The 15,166-nt window shown below is 41.1% G+C and overlaps 1 pseudogene; it reads right to left on the reverse strand.

Annotated features, from left to right (window-relative positions):
- Positions 1-596: 596 nt before the first annotated feature.
- LOC125413160 (tRNA-splicing ligase complex subunit RTRAF pseudogene) lies at positions 597-1,407 on the reverse strand (annotated as a pseudogene).
- Between the last annotated feature and the right edge of the window lie 13,759 nt (positions 1,408-15,166).

Genomic DNA, 15,166 nt, shown 5'->3' on the forward strand with positions numbered 1-15,166 from the left:
CACCACCACGCTTTCATAGCCCTGGCAAGATTCAAAATGCTTCCACATACATTTTGCATCTTGGAGTCTAAATAAATGGTTCTAGCATGTGTCCCTTGGCTTCTTTTTTCTGATCCGAGGAGCCTACAATACCCTAAGCCCCACAAATACCAGCCTCCAAATGAAGGCATGAGCTCATAGTGAGCGCCCACATTTGGGCTGAGAGTCAAGAATGTTAACTCTGCTTGTTTTGAAATTGGGTTGTGCACACTGTTTAAACATGCGGAGGTGGAGTGACTGATAAAACGCTTCTGTGGGATGGAAATAATTCTCAGGGCATCCTTACAGGGATATCCCATCCAATGACCCCTGGCTGAGTCTTGTTTATAGCAATACCCCTTTCTTTCCTTCCTTCCTTTCTTTTTTCCTTCCTTCCTTCTTTCCTTCCTTTCCTCCCTCCTTCCTTCCTTCCTTTCCTTTCCTCCCTCCCTCCCTCCCTCCCTCCTTCCTTCCTTCCTTCCTTTTATCCTTTCTGATTTCCCAAACTTTAATAAAGTAAAAAAAAAAATAGTAGTGATAAATCTCTAGAGCATGGCCATTTTCCTGGGATTTCTCCCTTAGAAATGAGACAATTGCCTTCCAAAGACATGCCCATGACTCATTCTATCCATACTAAGCAGGTGAATAGCTGAAATCCAGGGGCGCTCATCTTCCACCTTTCCCCGGTCTGTCTTTGGATGAGCAACAACTGTGACAACTCCGACTACTATGGCTTCATTAATTTTTGTCTATAGCACTCTGAGCACTTCTATATGCAGGAACCACAGAATTCGAGCAGCTTCATTACGAACCACATTCCCTGGGTCAAAAGCAAGAAAGTTTGTCTAAAAAAACACAGGTAAGCTCTCTTCCAGTCAATTTGCTTTAGCAACTATAAGCTGTGTTAGACCCTCCTGAACCTAAAGGTGAATTGCCTGAAGTATCACCAAGTAATTGTCATGACAGTGAATTGGAAGCTAGCCAAAGCCATTACACCAGCCTTAAAATCTGTGTTATTTACATCCAGGTTGACCAATGGCTCTGCATTTTTATCTGCATTTTTGGTATTTCTTTTCTGTCACAAGGTATTAATTCCTTTTATTTTTCAGCATTATCTCCATATTCAAACCTAATAACTAAAATAGTAAGTCAGTCAAATGCTTCTTTTTGACCCTGAATCTTGAAAGGACAGTTAACATCTTTGAGATACTTCTAGAAGAACCTGGGTTACTCACTGCTCTGGATGTTTCCCAAGTTACCCCGTCTTTGATCCCGCAACATCTGATTTTTTTGGTCTTCAAGCCAAACAATAAAGTTTCTAAACTCTGTTTCATCTTTGCAGTTGAAGCCCTCAGGGTTATCGAAGGCCATGAGTTCATATCTGAACATGATACCCCCCCCCCCCAATTGTACTAGGTGCTTGTGGTTCTACGCAATGTGTTCCAGGCCACCCAGGGTTACATAGTAAGACCCTGTCTCAAAATATAAAGAAAGAAGCTGGGCGGCCATGGCACATGCCTTTAATCCCAGCATTCAGGATGAAGAGGCAGGCGGATCTCTGTGAGTTTGAGTCCAGCCTGATCTACAAGAAGTAGTGCCAGGACAGGCTCCAATAAAGCTACAGAGAAACACCATCTCAAACAAACAAACAGAAAAGAAATAAATAAATAAAGAAAGAAAGAAAGAAAGAAAGAAAGAAAAAGAAAGGAAGAAAAAAGATGTTTCTTGAGGTACGTAGGATATTAGAATATTTACAGTTCTGGTGGAAGAACAGGTGAGCTTAACTGTTATATGCGTCACTGATATTGTCTTGGGAAGACCTCTACTGGAGAGGAAGACTCTCATGAGTGCCCAGTTCAGGTTTTTGCTAGATGCAGATAAAACAGTAGAGTTGTGTGGTTATTACTAAGCAACAGTGACACCCCAGAGAGAGAGATTGGGAAACCGAGGGTCCCTAACATGCAATTAAAGGGTGATTATAAGAGATAAATGGTCTCTTTATCACTTATGAAGAGTCAAGAGCCTCTTCACAAAAACAAACAAAACAAAGCTTCAGGCTGAGAACTTTGTGGTTAAAGTCCCAGAGCTGAAAAAACATTTGCGCTCAGGGCAGATTGGCTGGAAACACCTGTTACCCTGAAATAAAGGAGGGGACCTTGAATAAACTCTATTAATAATTGTTCAGACTATCCTAAGCTCTCAGAGACTGAGATGGACCACCTTTCCCTTGTGAAAGCTAAGACTTCCTCTTGCTGAAGCATTCTGGAAAAATATCTCTAGAGCAAGCACCCACCGCATGAGCACCTTTATTTTCTCTTTAAGGTCCCAGCCTCCTACCTAAGGTTAAATTTCAACAGAACAAGAAAAGAGATGTCCTAGTCATAATAAAAGGGAGCAGAGTAATCAGAAGAGGGGCAAGAATTTAGTAGCACATAGCAGCTGTGGATAAGGAAATCCTTAAGGTTGCATAATGTGGGTGCTTCTCTGAAGGGGCTGACAAAGAAGGCATACAAGAGTTTGGTAACTTAGGTACATTTTCTCATGGGCTCCAACACCCTGCTAATGACTTTTCATGGCCAGGGCAAGCCTACTACTACTACTAGTTTGTTCCAGAAAGTCAAAGGCAATGATAACCAGTGCTGAGTAAAGATGTGTTGCATGAGTTTCCCTAGAAGAGAAAAAAGGGAGCTAGGGGAGCTGAACACACTAAATTGGAACTGTGAAGTCAAGAGATCCAGCGGAAGTGGGAGGGGGGGATGTAAATGGGTGGGGCAACAAAGCTATCAGGCTGGTGGAAGGTAGAGTTGCAGTATCCCCAAACCTCTTCTCAGTAGCTCAGGCCTAATGATAGGAGATCAGAGCTGGGCTTCCTCCCTTTGATTCAAGGGGATGGCATCCTTTTACTCTCAAGCAGGAAGAATCAAATGGCAGTCTTTACCTGTCAGAGAGAAGAAAGCTGTAAATATAATAGTGACAAGCAAGAAAGCTTAGAGGCGCGGCCAATGGGCTTGACCTGCAAGGAGTTGTAGAGATAGATGTCTAGCTAAGACATTCTTAAAAATAAGACTGTGGCTGTCAATAAAGAATACATCTTAACATGTAAATCCAGACCAAAGAGAGTGGACTGTGTGAGGCTGAGAGATGTTGTATAAACATCAACACCTAATTTCTTATTTCAATTATTGGCCTGAGCCCATTTTTAGACTCATAATCCATTAGTTAAAGTGATGTCTTGGTCCTTAGAAAAAAAGAAATAAATACATAACCAGAATTTTTGAGAACAATAACTCAGGTTACAACAATATTTGACCCCCGTGCATTAAGTAAACTTATGGCTTGAAGGCTGCAGGTCTCTGGTTGGGCATGCCTTTATATTCTGCAAATGCATGTCATGATGGCTGATCTAGACTTCTCTAAATAAATCTATTGGTAAGGATGCTCAGAGAAATGCTCTGCTCTTAAAAGAACTTTTTATGTATTTACAGCCCCATAGTCAATGACTTGAAATACTTCAAACAAAGTCCCTAAAGAAAGAGCTTTGTATTTTCATTTGTACTGGACCATGCAAACTGTCCAGTACAAATTGCTTATGGCATTTACTTAAGTGACAACATCGAATACGGAGGGTTTGCTATGAGGATGGACTTCTGTTTGAGCTGAGGATCACATGGGTACACAACAAACAGAATGTTGGGTAAAGTCTAACTTGCTCACTGTATCTGGAGATCCATCCCATGGTCCTTATTCTAATTTCCAAATATTCTACTGGAATGGTAAAATAAGCAGTATGATACTTACACTAAGACCTCGGCTGCAAAGTAAGAGCTTTCAGACTGAAAAGCCCGTACAAAATCCCCTTTATTTGCCCTATCCTCCCTCATCCAGAAACTGAAAAGAAATATTATATTCTACAGATGGCAGGAACTAGTTCTTCCATGATAATAGCTGAAAAAGGTAGATTAGGTACACAGGGAACACCATTATTATAACTCTGTTAGATGTCTCAATATGCCTACCCCCAAAATTCAGATAAGTCTTAGAGACCAAATTTGTGGTTTTATAATGTCAATTCAATAATTTAATAATAATTTGTGTATAACTTATATGGGTTTTTTTCCTCATTTGTTTTGCTTGCTTGCTTGGTTTCCCTTTGCCAGAGAAGGCTGACAGGATTTCAGGTCCATGTAGCTACTTGTTTAATTTAATGATAGAGGAGGATCAGAAATAATTCATATTCATGTGGAATGTGTAACAAAACTTATAGTTTTGCCTCAGGGTTGTAAGACCTCTTCTGTTCCTTGTTATATTGTATACTGAAAATATCTGGGTTGCTTGTTCTACCCACAGCACTTCATATTCTGAAATTCATATTCTGAAGTTTATATTCTGAAGTTACCGCAAGTAAATAGCTTGCTAACGGGCAGGACAAACAATACAGGGTCTTAATGCAGGAATTCTTGGTAAGACAGCTATAAGTGTACATTTGTCAAAGAATGGATCAGTGATTCTCAACCTTCTCAGTGTTGTGACCCTTTAATACGGCTCCTCATGTTGTGATGACCCCCAACTACAAAATTATTTTCATTGTTACTTTGTAACTGTAATTTTGCTACTGTTAGGAACTGTAATGTAAATATCTGTAAATAGGTAACCCCTGCGAAAGGGTCCTTCGACCCTCAAAGGGGTTGCAACACACAAGATAAGAACTTCTGGAACAGAGGATAAGCCCCAGGAAGATTCAGAACCTGAAACTTTAATGAAACTTTTAGGAGTCCATGTGTTAGGACTTTGCAAATGATACCTTCTGAAGGAGAAAGAAAAGAAAGATCATTGTTTCCTGAATTACTTATTACCACTAAGGAAAAAGAGCTTTAGAGTCAGTTCTGAGCTCTGGAGGCAGCATATCCCATGGCTATTTATAGAGTTCTGGATCAAATGCTGGCTGACAATTCAGTCCTGGTGCATTGGGGCAAAAGACACAGCTTGGAGCTAAAGGAAAATTCGTTGGCATGATCTTAATGTACACATTGACATGCAAGAATAAACTCAAGCCATTTATACCAGAAAAACATTTTTATAAATATCTTTTTAAATAGTCAAAAATAAGTATCTTTAGCCTATTCTAAGTAGCTATAGACTGACCTTGTTGCATCTTGAGCCATCATCTCAGGACTGCAGGGGTCTTGCCTGATGCTGCTTGACACATTGTGTTTATGTTTGCTAGAACAACAGGAAGGCCCTTCTCTGATTCCTAGGACAGGTCCTACAACACGGGTCAACTGCGGGCACAGACCGCTGCATCCAACCTGAGCTGTTCATTGTCTCTTTGAAGGTCAGCCTTGGCTATGCATGCATTGCCTTAGGATGTGTATGAAGGTGTACAATGTCTGGCAGCAGCTTTTCAGAGCATTTTTGGATGAATTTGAAAGATACAACATCCAAAAATAGTCTGAAAGCAGTGAACGGCAAACCTACTCACCTACTTTGTGAGAAAGAAAAATCCCCTTTCAAAGTAACAAAATAAACAGAGTTCTGACAGTGACCAGTGACTTCGACACATCAGCCAAGGCAGACAGGAAGGGAAGGATTGGAGGCAGTGCAGCCAGAAACAGGATATAGGAACACAGAAACCCATTGTGAAGATGTTACTGTCACATGTTCATTCTTATCAGGACCCAGGAGGAAACACTGGCAAAGCAAATACACACAATTATGCCAGCATGACTTTCTCAGCACCTCGAAAAAGACAGAAATCATGTGAGATTAGAGGGAGGGGAGGTAAGGGTGTGAGAAATTCAGATTAAATAGCTTGCATCGAATAGCCTTTTTAGAGCTTAATTTTTCTTTCTTTTTCATTTTTATTTTATGTGTATTAATATTTTGCCTGTGTACCATATGTAGGCCCAGTACCCAAAGAGGCCAGAAAAGGGTATGAGTTATCCCAGAACTATAGGTACAGAGGATTTTGAGCTGCCATGTAGGTGCTAGGGCCCCTAGTTCAGCAACCAGTACTCATACCCGCTGAGCAATCTCTCTGGCCCTGGGGGAAAGTCTTTCTGCAGAGATGATCTTGAGAATGAGAATGATGCGTTCATCTAAAGAGCAGGAGAAAGGGCATGATGGGAAAAGGGTGTCAAGCAGGGCAGGGCGGGGTCAATGGGTTGAAAGCAGAGTGTTCTCATGGGCCAAGGTGACTGAAGGGAGATGGCATCAGAAGAGACATTTCTTCAGGAGATGGGATGCCAGGATCTTAATTAAAGGCTAATGGAAAATTTTTGAAATGTTTTAACCAGATATGTGACATGATCCAATTAATACATTTTTTGTTCATAAAGATTCTGGCTTACCTCTAAGTTGGGAACAGGGTAGGAGGATCAGTTAGGAAGCTCCCCTGATGGCATTCAGGTAACAATCCAAGTCACACAGGACCTCACCTGCCTTGTGAATGGGTTTCATTGTCTGTCCCTGTGGAGGCAGTGGTTGAGGAGGTGGATGACACATCCTTTTTCTCACAGCTGGTATCCCAGGGTCTGACACTGGGTGACCTTCTCCTTCTCCAAAACATGTGGCCTAGAAGTCTTCTAGCACTGGGGTAATGTCACTAGACTATACCAGTGCCAACTCTCCAAGTATCTGTCCCCACATCACATCTTTTGAAAGCCTAGTTCTATTAACTGGTTTGTGCCTAATCTGACACTGAAGTAAAAAGAGAGATCAAAGAAACCCATGGAGATTTAATCTGTGTGTTCATATGTAACCTATGCATGGGGCTTCCTACCCTGGATGAAAGCAAGGAAAAAGGCAGAATAAGTCCTCAACTTTGACCAGTAGAATTACCTGTGTGTTATTAGCTTGGGACAATTTAATCCAAAGGAACACAGACTCCTCGGGAACATTCGTGACCATCACAGTCCATCACTTTACTACCTTAAAAACCACCAATTGGGGTGGGGGGGGTGGCACATGATTTAGTGACTTTTCTTGGGAAGACACCAACAAATCTACTCATCCCTGGTAGGGCACCTATGATAGACCAAAGAAATGATGGCATCCAAGTCTGGCTTAATGAATCAGTGAGTTTACTGGGGTCACTTCAAGGAGTCTGAGCATCTCAATGGCTGCTGAGTTACAGGACAAGTCGCTCAGCTTGGAGGACAGCTCATGGAAGCTGTTGGCGGGTGGTAGTCTCCCTACAAAATATGTGGGCAGCTTGGCCAATCAGAGCCTTTTCCCATCAGCAATTGTTACTGTTTCTAGGGCCATGGGTAGAAACCCTCTGAATCGTCTAAGTCGTCATAACTCTTGTAAGTCTCAATTACATTCTGAGGCATCTCTTTCTCCTCGCAGTGAGGAAGAAGGGATTTTTTTTAGTTTGGAAAAAACTCATTGCACAAAGCGCACTCACCCCTATTGGTGACTTTATAGCTTGATTCCTTCTTGTGTCTTATTAACCTGCCAAGGTTATTAAATATTACTATTTCCCAGAAGAGAAAAGAGATGACATCTAACTATGTATACTTGAGTCACAATTTTCTCCATGCTGCATGAGCGTTATTTGCCATTTAGATACAGAAAGACATCGAAAGGGAGTTTTAAAGCAATAATGGAAATATAGTACGACTTCTCATTTATAGATAGTGTTTTTGGTCAGAGAGTTTCTCTCAGTAGTTATGAAATTAGAAAAATATAATAACTCAGTAATATAAACTGCCCAGTAGTATCTCAACTAGGTCATAAAAAGAGCAAAAATAAAAGAAGTATTATATGAAACCCCTATGCTTATTCCTTGAACTATAATTTCTTATACATATGCATCAAATGTATGTTTCCTTGGCTAAGTTCAGCCATACAGTACTTGACTACCAGCAAATACAAAGAAATGCAAGAATACGTGTATACAGATGTGTCAAGACTTAGAAGGAAGACTATTCTACAGAGCGAGAGGCAGAAATTTTGTGATGTCTTTAAAATGCACATTTTGGTTTAAGTTGGAGGTTTTATTAAATATATTTTGATATATACTTAAGCATAAGGGTTAGGAGAAAAGAGGTGCTCAGAACAAAGTCATAAATAAGGTTTTCTCCAGTGGGAGCTGCCCCTTTAGATTTTTAGAGTTGTTGTGGCTGGGTTTCTGTGGAAGATATTCTAGTATGCTTTGGGACAGTTCTGAAAGGTTGATGAAGGTTTGGGGTTTGGCTAATAAAGTGGAACAATTTTGGTTTGACCATAAGTTAAAGTCTGAAAAAACAGCATAGAACAAATTCAGAGGCAATAGTTTATGACAATAACTGTTAATATATTTAAGTTACTGTTGTGTTAAATTTGTTTGGAAATGAGGAACAAAATGGACTAGATCAAATTCATCAAATAGCCCAAGCCATCAATATATACAAATTTGTTTATGTCAACATGCTTGGTGAATTTTGGATTCATTATAATCTAATCGGGTCGTGGCCTGACTCTTCTTTTTCTGACGAAAACAGATAATCTGGGTTCGGAAACCCCCATTTATGTCATCAGGACCTTGCACAGAGAACTGCTTTCTGTAATTCTAGTGGCAGCCAGCCCCAGAGGATGAAGGCAGTGAACTGAAAACTCCATCCAAAGGTCTAGGCCTTATAAACCTCTTCACTCAGTCTGGTGTCATCCTACCAAGTTCAGCCTTGAGATTTTACAGGGACTCTCCTAAAAGCCCACACAATCCACCCCTAAAGCACACGCTTACAGGAATCCAAACAGAAGCAGAACACTTAAAACTGTTGTACTCAGTAACTAAGATGTGATCGCCTCCATAGGTGGTTTCTTTCAATGAGTCACGCGAGTGTAGTTATCAGCCTAACCTAAGAATTCTATGAATTGAACCAGTTGAGATCTTGTTTCTATCTAAGTACCAACTGCTCCAGATGGATTTCTTTTCTCTGAAGTCAGATGAAGTCCTGAGTTGAATTTGCTAGCCTCTCATCAAGTTGCACCACCAAATACTTCATGAGTTTTGTGAGACTCTGTGCTATCAAGAATATTCTATACTCGTCCTAGGAACCATATAATCTTAGGGGGAAAGTATTGTGTTCCTGAAGTGGCTGTTGGCTATCCAATGGCATTTCCTTATGAATTTAGTCCAAAGGCATATGAATTATTGTATGTGAATATGTACATGTGAGTGTTATGTTCATAGATACGTCGTTCTACTTTTGAGCTTTGTGTTAGGAAGCACCTTATATTCTAGCACCAGATTATCATCTTTAATTGCTTCATGCCCACTTCCTGAAAAGCCTTCTTAGCCATTTCACTGTAGCAAACTGCACTTTTAATTTTCATAGTTGGAAGACTTATTATTTGTAGTAAAGATAAGACTACAATAGATAATGTCTCATAAATACATTTCTTTTTGTATTCAGTTAACATCTCGAAAACAAGCTTTCAAAAATCTTTGAAACAGTTTTGACTTAAAAATATGTTTCCAAGGTACCCTGGGCATTCCTATATGTTACTTATCTACCTGCCATAGTAGATTTGAGGAGCTGTTTTCTTCATGCTTTATATGATTTGTGTAATTTGTTTTGAACTTTTGCTAGTCAGTGACTTATTTGCCTTTCCTGTCAGATATGTAGCCCAGGGTCTCACTAGACATGAGCATATAATCCTCTTGCCTCCGTCTTCCGAGAGCAGAGAACACTAGCCTGCACCACATGACTTGCACGCCTCACACACATTTTCAAATGAACAAGAACTGTGCTGCAGGTTCTATGCAGATACCACCTTCTTACAGAGATGTACTACTTCCTGCTTTGGGAAAGGCAGAATGTCACACATCGGTCTCCAGCCCTTTCACTGGCTGTTACCTGAATCAGCATCTCAGACTCTCTTGTACTTCAAGATCACAAATGTTTATATATTCAAGGAAACTATCCAAAATTGGTGGCACATGTTTGTCACATAGCAAAGAAGCTTAAGGACACTGTCACCAGAGATTTCAACCAAATAATTCTTTTTTTTTTCAAAATAGTATATGAGTCATTCTTCTTGCTTTCGTGTTGCTTTGACACAAGCAGCAGAGAAGGTCTAGGCCTAGGCTCAGAGTCCAAAGCACACTCTACTGCGGGAGCTTCAGATCACCAGTGGCAGTCTCTGGGAAAGAACTCTCCCTCTGTGTCTGGTCATCTGATGACAGAGCCGAAGGGAAATGGGATACCCAGGAGATGTGCGGTGGAGAAGGGACTTTCCATTTCTTTCTCGGGTGGCTCAGGATGTTCTTCTCTTTGGGTCCACGGAAACTGTGCTGTGTAAAGCCATGACTTACTTATTTCCAGGGAATTGTTACACATCCCCTGTGATGCTTGAGCTGGACACTTGGCAGGTTTAAACACTGTGCAGGTGATAGGGCATTTTCTCATTCCGTTTTCCCGATTAGGTAACATGATTACGTGGCAATGACTTAGATGGCATATTTCCCAAGCTCCTACTCACCACCCATCTCTCCATCAACTCAAAGAGTTCCAACTTATTGTTAGATTTTTAAAGCTAGGTCCTGGCCCTCCACACTGGCTGCCTGAGATGTGAATGGCAAGACCTTGTTTACCTCATACCCAGGAATCATCTTCAGCAAAGGATCTAAATGAAATTGGAAGAGGCTCGAGTTTCTCTCTTATCCATTAGGACTTAGAGAACTGCTGGGGACCTAGCCAGGCCTCACTATATTTTCTAATTTGGGCTGAAAAGACTTTCAGATGTGCTGAACATGCAGGAATCTAGGTGGAGATCGTAAAGAAGAAGCCATCGGGGAATCGTAGAATGAGCAGAGAACAGTGAGAGCGATAGAACTAAAGAGAAGACTGAGTGTAGTAAAAGCATCCGTTCTAAACATCATGCCTATGGTTCTCATTCTACCCACCTTGACATCTAGGATTCACTATTTCACAGATGAAGTAGAAACTCGGAGGGAAACTGACTCATCCAAGGACAGCCCAGCAAAGCAGAGATCTCACTTTCAGTCCCAGAACTGTCTGATTCCACCCAGCACTTCTCCAAAATAGTAAAGGTGTCTGGCTTCACTCATAGTTCTTTCTTGGAGGAAAAGGGGCTTGTTTCTTTCCAGAAGTCCATCAATCCTATTTATCCCGCTGTCAGCCTTTTAAGATGCATTAGCAATGGATGTTAGGTTGGAGTGTTAGCGTTGGGGGCTGACCTTTGTGAGCAAAACAACTTTTATTTGTGTTAATTTTTTTTTCTGACAGACAGTATGAAAGAAATCACTTCTTTTCCAGAAGTGTACTGGGACTTGGAATGCTGGTGTGAATAATTTTTTTAAAGGACAATGTGAGTCTCATGTATGAAGTGAAGGAAGTAATATGCAATGTGATGTCAGAAAAATAAGATCTATGACTCTCGAACTGTGATTCTTTGTATCATTGACAGCATCAACAACAGCGAAACTCCAGGAAATCTGCATGTGTGTGGAGTCCAGGGGCTTTTGCAGAAGGAAAGGAGAACTAACAACTGACATGAACCGCCGTTTCTCACCTCCCTTGACAAGCAAAGTAGAGCGGCTGCTCAAAAGAAAAAACCCTGTGCTCCCCATGAGTGTCTTAATAATCACAATTATGGAAACCAATTGAATACAAACCTCAAAGCAGAAGGAAAACAGAGGTAGGAGTTGAAGGAGGACAGAGAAGAGAAGGAGAAAGAAGAGGAGGAGGCCAAGAACAAGAGTCAGGAGGAAACAGAAAGACCCAGATCTATCAAATCGTTCCACTTTTCCCCTTTAAACGTGGAGACACACAGGCCTTTCAGGGCCTGGCACAAGGCATGGCCATCCTCTCAGAGCATAATGCTGGCCCCATTGCTTTATTATGTCTTAATTAACAAGAACTAAAAGTGGGCCACTGCTGTTGCAGAAGCCAAAAGTGTGTCTGTGGCACCATACAACTGATTTGCAGCCTAACAAGCAAACCCTGGATTCTTTGCATTTGACCTTCAGCCTTTGCCTTTGTTTGCCAGCAGGGCTGATGAGTTGCAAATGAATTGGTAACCCAGGTGGGTATCTATTGCAGCCTAACAGCGCTGTGTTGTTAAAGTACAGCATGTACCTATATTTTAACAGCAGTGCTCCATATTGAGGAGACTCAGTGAGCTATTCAACTGAGTATAGGGCAATCCTGATTTTGCAGAGGGTACTTAGGTACAAAAGAGAGTATGTGAAATCGGTGTCCTGATGCAATAGCTCTTCCCGCAGATTAAAAGCACTTTCAAAGAGAGAGTATTCCTGGCTTGTATGCTTCACTGGCTACACAAGGTGATTTTGCTGTGCATTATTCTTTAATTATAACTGCGCCATAGCCATCTGCTCCACTCCATTCCCTAATTATAGATGCAAAAAGCATTTCACAACTCCCACCCATAAAAAAGATCTGAGGGATTTCATGGCAGGCTTGCTCTGATCACCTCCCGCCTCTTTTGGCCTGTGGATGCTCCCTTCAACGGTACATCTAAACAGACCCAGGAAATTCTTGGGATATAGTGATCACTGCCTAAGACCTGGGTGGTGGAACTCTTTCCATCTATTTGACATGTGCTTCTTCCTGTATTATGTACATATTAGCCAGCCTCTCCTGTGCAGTGGTCAAACGCAACATTGTGTTCACAGTTTCCTTCCCACCAGCATTGTTCCTACCATTTTCAAGTTTGTTCTTGTATTTGCTGGACCATTACTTTAAGCATCTCTCCAACGCCTGTGTTTTCAGTGGAGAGAAGAGAGTCTGAGTGTTTTCTAGTTTGCTTCTGGGTGAAACAGTTGATATACTTGAAGGTATCACTGTAAGCTTAGGCCCATAATCCCATCCCCTTAGTTTCCCTGTGTCTAAAAAGAAATTAGGTAACACAAATTGGCAAAGGAAAATGTGTTTGGCCTATGGTCGTCTACTAGTTTATAGAAAGCAAGGAGACAAAGGCTGGAGCACATACACACTTGGCTGTAGAAGGAGATCTGGGATTGCTCACATTATAAAGACTTTTTTTTTGTTGTTTTGTTTTGAGACTTTTGTTCAAGTCTCAGTCTAGGAAAACAGAGTTGTTAAAGATTCCCCCATTGTTGAAAGAGAAAAGAAAATCAGATTATTGGGATGTAAGATTCCCACCTATTACTGCTCCGGAAGAGCTCTTTGTCTCTAAAGCCATGCCTCTGACAAGAGTAGAGTGGAAAGCCCATCATAGTTTTCTTTGGACTTCGGTTTTAGCTCAGATTCCCAGCATGCTGGTTAAACACATTAGTTTCATGAGTGAAAACATGACTGAGATGGGGCCACAAACGTGTCTCTTCCAGAACGTCAGCATGGGTACCTGGATAGCAAATCACATCTGCAGACACCGAGTCTCACTTCCCCATAGTTGCTGCTTCCACACGACATCTGAAATCCCCTCTCGGCTCCCAGAACTGTAACCGGGGCCACTTCCCACGGTTTCACACAAGGGCCACATAAGTCTCAGTGACTTGTGTGATAGAGGGAACCTGATCATGATGAGACTGGAAAAGAGACACACAGGACAACTGCGTGTTCTCCTCACTGCCCTGCAGTGTCGTGCTCGTCATTTGCATAATGCCACCGATGGGGGGGGGATCAAAGAAATATTTTGGGCAGGATGATACCTTCACTTCTGAACTTGCGCATAAGAATTTGAACACAACTCACAATTGGAAATACAGAATTGTTAAACCAAATAAGTGGTTCTAGCAACGCTCTGAAGATAGGACGTTAACTTTATACTTTAACCTTCTCCAAGTGGCAAACTCAGGATGTTCAGATGAGTCTGGTAGCTTTGCTGTATCTCCATGGTTTCTAGAGCAGTCTGCTAACTCCTAATGTGTGTGTTATTACACATTAATAACTGAGGGTGATGTACTGTAGTCCCAAAGAAGGACACTGGAGGAGGGAGGGCAAGACGTTTGGGATATATAATCTAGCATGTCAGTTGAATGCCTCTCTGGATCTACATCTGAGGTTCCTGAAGAATCCGTGAGTATATGTGGACTTCACCGTGGGTTGAAAGGGAAAGGCTTTATAAATTCCAAAATTCTTTTTCCCCCAATTATTAAATTTCTAATAAATACAAAATTTGGCTATTTATAAGACTACTGTTCGAGAACAGCCAAGTCTCTAAACGAAAATACTCAATTTGGACCACAGGAAGTCATGTGACACCAACTGTAATAGCAGAAATAAACAGTGACATTCTGGGCAGAAAATGAAGCATAAGCTTCTTATTAAAAATATCTAGTGAAAAATATCCATTCGCAAGGTGACAGAAACAAGACACCCTAAATTCCAGCATATGTCATACTGATTGGAGATTCAATTAGATTCCCTGTATAGCGAGGACAGCTGCATCAGATGTTATGTTTGATTTGTAATGCACATTCACATTTTTGCGTGTGCTGATCTCAAAATTTTATTTGTGATGGTCTCAAAAGTATCAAAGTTGATAAATATTAATATGAAGTTAACAGATTCTACAGATATCTTTTTGCTTCCAATTGAGTCTACCTTTAGGAAGTCCTTAATAACTAATTCATTCAAGAGTCTATTAACATGTTTAAGGGAGCTTTAATAATTGTTGCTCTAACATTAACCAGGCCACCTAGGGCAGTATAGAGGGACATGCATTGCAGGGACTAAGTGGATTTGGCAGTGAACTGCCTGCTTTGACTTCCTGATGTGTACTTGTACTTGTTGTCAGACCTCAGGCAACTTTTTTTTTAAATTTTTCTCCCCCATAAAATAGAATTTTATGATAGGATTGATTTCTGAACAGGATCTTCCAGCTAAACATAAATAGACTGCAATTCTCCAACCCACTCAGGAAAGGTTTTTGAAGAGCTAAGTATTCATTTTTGAGTAGGAAAAAATGTAATGACAACAGAAAAGACCCAGGGAATAGCATAAATGTGCTTGAGCTAGAGCTGTGGAGGTGGTTTAGTGGCTAAGGGCACTTACTATATACCATAAGGAACTGAGTTTGGACCCATAGCACCAACTCAGAAACTCAGAAGGCTGGTTGGCCAGTTGGCCTGGCTGAAAACTGGCAAGTTTTAGGTTCAGTGAGAAAAACCTTTCTACATTTTTCATGGGGATAGGGCAGAGTAGAGAGATAGAGT

This window comes from Myodes glareolus, chromosome 2, assembly GCF_982192425.1.
Source record: "Myodes glareolus chromosome 2, mMyoGla1.1, whole genome shotgun sequence".
Lineage (NCBI taxonomy): Eukaryota > Metazoa > Chordata > Mammalia > Rodentia > Cricetidae > Myodes > Myodes glareolus.